Genomic DNA, 6,618 nt, shown 5'->3' on the forward strand with positions numbered 1-6,618 from the left:
CAACTCACTATCAATCACTCTGAGCAAAGGAGGTTAAAGTGAGTGCTCGCCCACACAGGAAAAACGCCACTAAATCTAAAATTAGCTGTAGCGCTATTATGATGGACGGTATACATTTTGAATGTTTAATCTCTTGTCATAATATCATGCTATAATGCTGTATATTCAGTGTTTGTTCAGTAAAGTAGTCTGTCTTCGTTCACAGATTGTTACAAAAAACGAGAGGTTGGCACATTCTCTGCCTGACATGCGATTTTGACGTGTTATGTCACCATACACTACAATTTATGATAATGCTGTGAAAAGCATATTAATCAATTTTTATTGCGTTTGACGGCGTCCTTTTGGAAATGACATGAAATGAGAGATGTGTTAGGTCACTGACGTTTCAGGGAAGAAATGAAGAATTTCATGTAGTGTACAATAGATTACGTCTGTGAAACGCAGTGAGAATACCAGTGTCATGGGTAAATTTGGCCGCATTGATATCCAAACAAACAGAGTTGCATAAATAAAATTCTTGATATGATGAGTTCAGACGTCTCATGTGTGAATTTGGTTCAAATTTAAACATCATGAAAACATTTTAGAGTCACAAGTTATCACATGGCTGCTTTCCTCTCTGGAGCCACTAAAGCATTGTCTTTGAGATATTTGATCAATGCTGTCTGACTTTTGGCTGCAAAAAAAAATCTACCTGGGACATCTTGCCCCACAGGGGGTGTGTTAACTGGTTTTCAAATGGTAACACTCCTCCTCTCCTGGCTGTATCTGATCCTCCTGGGGAACAGTCTGCTCCAGAGTAGCCATCTGTTTTGATGCTACAAACAGCAGCACGCTGGCCTAAACATGGTTGTTGCAATGGTCTCTGGAAATGTGAGCTGACACCCTGTAGGTCAAACCTCAGCTGGCAGTCTTGTGCTTTTTGAAGAGCCTAAAGGGCACCGGCCTCTCTCTCCACTTTTATGAAGGCCATGAGTTTCCTTTCAAGGTGTTGAAGCCTTATTACCTCGACCAAGGAGGTGATATTTTCACCGGCAGCTATTTTGTCTACGTACTTGTCCGCCTCTCAGGAGGATTATGGAAAAACTAAATGGAACATACGTTTATATAGCACCTTCTCTTCTTACGAAGCCTCTGCAGAGTTGCTTCATTCACTCATTCACATCCTCTCTCCTTTGCTGATGGGGGAGGCTTCCATGCAAGGACACTTTGAGAGAGTCAATGGAGGAGCCAGGTCAATTTTCCCAAAAATGAATGTAGCATGAGCCAGGACTCCATCTTCATCATCTGAGTCACCCAAAAAGGAATATCTTGCATGAGCACGGGTCTGCCATTTTAGACAGTAAGTTCTTGTTTTGTCATTGTGTCAGAATAATATGCATTCACATCTTGAGGTTAATAAGAAGTTGATTGGATTTTGCACGTTATCCAATCATCAATATGATCTTGACACCGTGATGACAGCGGAGGTACCCATTAGCTTATTACACTTTTGAGATGAAGACATTTAGCATGAATGTTTCAACCTCCTTGTGTCAGTGCATCAGACACTGGTGGTGATGATGGAGATTATTCTCCAGTCTCCTCTATCAAACATGGAAACTACCGTTTCTCTCTGCCAGTCCACAAGCATTGTTCCTGATCTCCATGTGACCTTTCAGAGATGTGGCAGCCAAGACAGTCCCACAAGGTCCAGAGTCTTCAGCATCTCTAGGTGAAGGTAGTCCAAGCCTGGTGCCGCCAAGAATCTTCTTAGCTACCACAGAGACCAGGGATATGAGTGTGGCCTCCACAGTCGTCAAACTATTCTTCTTCCATCTGGCATGTCAGTTGGGTTTAGATATTTTGAAAATGTTTTTTTTACACCACCTAAGGAAGTCTGAAGTTAAGTAAAGGTCAAATCCTTGCTTCCTCTTCCTGAGCTCCCCCGAAGTCCTTCTCCATGGCCTCTGAGCCCCTCACGCTCAGGTTTTTGCTCCATCAAATTCAGCAGATTTCAGGCGATGGCCTCTTTCTTCTTCTTGATGGCCTCTTTACCCCGGGTTGTCGCCATGACAGGCATGAACGACCTTCTGACCATAACTCTAAGCAGCTGCATCTATGCCTTCAAGCCACTTTGAACATAGCTCATTGGGATTCCATTTCCCCAGTCAGGGCCCTATGCCAGACATTCCCAGTTCACATGCACATCCTGGATTTTCCAGGTCTGACCAGCAGACCTCCCAACCACCTGATCCAACTCTCCGACAGGTGATGATCACTTGACAGATCTGATACCACTGCAATGGTGATCATTCAACTTTGACCTTATTGTGTGCTGGTACCAAGTGCACATATGCACCACCTCATGCTAAAACATGGAATTTGTTGTGACCAGCTGCGTTCAGATCAGGCTGTTTCTCCAAATTACCCCTCCAGGTTTCAAAATCATTGCCCATGTGGGTATTGAAGTCACCCACAGATCTAGAACACAAGTAAAGAGTAACTGAGCAGCAACCCATCCAGGACATCTCAGTGGGATTCCAAGATGTCTCTGTACTCAGATCACAAAAGATTTCTTCCTTGTGACTCATAATCACTAATTGGTGAGCCTTTCAATCCACTCCAACAGTCAGGTATTCAAACCAGTGAGACAACATTTACCATGCCCCTCTGAATAAAACAAGGATTTTCGTTCTACAGCTTTGGTGGAGGTGAGCACAAGTAATAGTACTACTACTGCACCTACAGTAGCATGTAATCAGTCGCTTCGTGTCACTTTATCGACAAATCCACAAAATCAGAGAAAGCTTTTTAACCAAATTCTTCCAACATTTCCCCAGTTTTAATTGTTTTTTTTTCCTAATTTATTCCTGTTGTTGATGAACTATATTCATGATAATCTATTCTGGGACTTATGTAATGATTAGGGCTATTTAAACCTCCCACTGCCTATATAGAGTAGCTCTGATCCGTCTGAGTAGCTTCTACTCTCACTCGCTTGCATTTCTGTCTAATGATTACAAACAAAGCTTCCAGCTGCAATGGCAGCACTAAAGCAATGTAGCCGGAATATAAAACTAAAAGCTTTATCAGCAATCATAACTGATAATGTGATGAGTAATGACAACTGTTGTTTCTGTATTGAAAATGACTGTAATAGCTACAAATACTTGATTACTACTGAGCCTACAGTATAAATACTTACTAGACCAGGAGTGACAACATTCATATTACAGAGAAATTCCACAATTGATCGGCCAAGTTTATCCGCAATTCACCCCATTAAATTCTGGGAAATCTACCTTTAAATTCACTCCCGATCAATGGTTGACATGGCAACATTTATACTCATTTATCATATTGATACACATTTGCACAGTGTGTCCGAGCGGTCTATAATTCTGTCCCTCTGGTACACTACTCATGCAGGAGTGTGAAGTACTTTCTAACTCCCACAGCAACTGAGAGGAAACTGGATACAAAAAGGAAACATAGTTTCTCCCATCAGTTGTCACTCTGCAAATGTAAGCAAGCACGTATCATGATACAGATAAATAAATTCATATGAAGCAGGTCGAATGTTCTTTTAAGGTTCCTCTGAATCCTATGAAAGTCATTAAAAGGAAAAATATATCAGTCTGTGGTGGATGTGGTCCTACCATATATATTTATGTGTGTGTGTGTGTGTGTGTGTGTGTGTGTGCGTGTATATAGAGAGAGAGAGTACTGTAAATGGCCTATGAAACCCATATTGTGTGCCAAAAAATATTTTTTTAGCTTAAGTTGTCTTGCTTCATGAAAATTTATCAAAAGTTTTATACCTTTTCGTCTTGGGGCAGATAGAAGCACCACATGTCCTGCACAGCTAATCATACTATAAAAGGAGTCATGGAGAGCACCTGTGTGTTATTGCACACACACACACTGAATGATGCTAAGAACTCACTCACATGCCCAAATACAAGTTCACCAGACCAGGTTCCAACACACACACACACACACACACACACACACACACACACACACACACACACACACACACACACACACACACACACACACACACACACACAGTACAAGCAACCAAAACACAAACACATGCACACACAGCCAAGCATGTGGCAGGCAGCAGCAGCTGCTGTGTGTATAATTAGAATGTTTTGAAAGCTGAGAGTGGGACAGCAGGACTTTCACCTGCAGACTGAGGTGTTACCATGACAACTGGCGGTCTGCATGACTATACATCTTTAATTTGTTATACAGGATAAATGTAATTGTCATTCAGAAATTCAAAGACAGAAAGATAGAGGCACCTAACACCCACAACAGAGATTTGGCATTCCAAATTGTTTCCATCTCACTGTCAAGCTCTCCTGTTTTCAGGAGGGACACTTGAACACTCTTGTGAAAAGACAAAAAATAAAACAAAGTTTCATTACTTTGTTGGTTGAAGACAAACCAAGAGTTGCAAAATTATATGTATTTCCATTTTGTGATTATTTTATTTAAATTTATGGCTACATAAAATGAAGTGTGGAATATTGTAATTTTGTGATGCATATCACATATATATTGTTCATATTTTATTTTAGTTGTATAATTACAAACAACATGGTTGCCAGTGGAAAAACAAAGCCGTGGAATGACTCTGATCCTGGAAACAACCAGTTAACGAGCAGCAGGCAGAATGTTTGACATGAGTCTCCATCTAGTGGAGGTGACGCAGAGCTGCAGCCCTCGTTGTAACAGCAGCGACTCACTCAGGCTTTTTCTATCATGATGATTGAAGGAAGCCTCTCTGACTTTCTTTCTCTTGATTTTTTTTTATTGTATTGTACTTTATATGAACTCGATACAACAACTAGTATGCAGTACCTCAATCAGCATCAGCATCAGCATCAGCATCAGCATCAGCATCAGCATCAGCATCAGCATCAGCATCAGCATCAGCATCAGGGGCCTTTCACAGCAAATAACCAACACATTTAATTTCTAACTTTCCATGCTGTACCAACACCGGACCAGACGGTGAGTTCCTGAAGTACATCACAAAAAAAAGAGAGATGAATTTAACGGTATATAAAAAATGCACTTTGCACTAAAATATTTGTATGAGGTATCAGATGATATAAAAGCAAATACAAAGGGGTGTGGCTTGCGGGCTTGGAGTGATACTTGTTATTGATGTTGAGGCCTTTGCCGTATATTAAAATTAATTGTGGACAATAATAATCTGTAAAATACAGGGAGTGCTAAAATACCAAACAATGCAAACAATGGTTTGTGTGTAGGTGTGTGTGTGTGTGTGTGTGTGTGTGTGTGTGTGTGTGTGTGTGTGTGTGTGTGTGTGTGTTTGCATATCCTTCTATTTTGTGTGGAATACCTATGTCACATCAAAAGTAAGCTGTTCTGGGGGGAAAAAAAGAATTTCGTAGTATATTAAAAAAAGAATTTTGCTCTAAAATATTAACACAAAATGTTAAAGGCAATAAAATAAACAAAATATATGCGTGCCATACACTCACCAGCAAGTGCTTGCACCTCTTACTAATTAGGAGTGCCAAGGTGACATAGAAGTGAATGAAAACAAAATTAATTCTGCAATATACGAACCATCATAAGACACCTTGTTGGTTCATGATCATGATACTAAGCCTGATGTAAGATCTTCATGAGAGGAAATATTAGGTACTCAGTGGATAATGACATCATATCAAACAGGTGTGCTCCTGTTTTAAAATGATCCAACAGTTTCATATTCGCTGTTACTGCTGCAACTTGTAAGCCGACTTGACCTCCTTGTAGAATAAATAAGTTCACAAAATATTGGCCAGTGATGAATGGAGGAAGAGGCTCGAAGGTCAGAGTTGTCTGGGTTAGTATGACGTTAAAATGGCTTCGGACTGACGTGAGGCTGAGTAAGACCCATCTGCTGCCCTCTGTGCTTCAGCCACCACTAAATGGATTAAACTTGCTCTGTGTGTGTGTGTGTGTGTGTGTGTGTGTGTGTGTGTGTGTGTGTGTGTGTGTGTTTTAGAGGCAGTGGTTGTATGATTCCTTAAAGACGGTGGTCACAGCACAGTCTGCTCTGTTTCCATTCAACCAGCTGTTACTGTCAGCGGTGTATTTCACCTGCCAGTGTCTCTCATGTTGTTTTTAAGTCACCTATCATGAAGCAAAAGAGTAATAAGATAAATAAAACAATCTCAGCTCCTCGGTGACTGACAGCTTGTTTATATATATGCCTCAGATGAAGAAAGAATGTTCACCTGTGCTGAAGAAAAATGTACAATTGCCTCCAAACTTTGACGTGACGGTTTAAATTTTATTTGAGCCAAGAAAACCCAGATCCAGGAAGTACTCACTTCTTAATCTTACTTCCTTAACTTTGAGAACCTTTTGGAGAAATGTTTTTGTTAATACAAGATCTCACAACCAATCCTGTAGGACTTTGTGATTTATGTTCTTTTGATGAAAAACAAAACCATTCAGCTTCTTAAATCCACATGACCTCCACTTTAAAGCCCTTTAAAAATGTGCTTCTCTACTTTACGCAAGTTATCATCCAGATGCTACAAGTAAGACAATGGCTCTTTTTCATTGGAGTTCTGGCCCAGACAGCAGCAGCACCAC

This window comes from Aulostomus chinensis, chromosome 11 (assembly GCF_037954235.1).
Source record: "Aulostomus chinensis isolate RoL2024-O1b breed Wild chromosome 11, RoL_Achi_v1.0, whole genome shotgun sequence".
Lineage (NCBI taxonomy): Eukaryota > Metazoa > Chordata > Actinopteri > Syngnathiformes > Aulostomidae > Aulostomus > Aulostomus chinensis.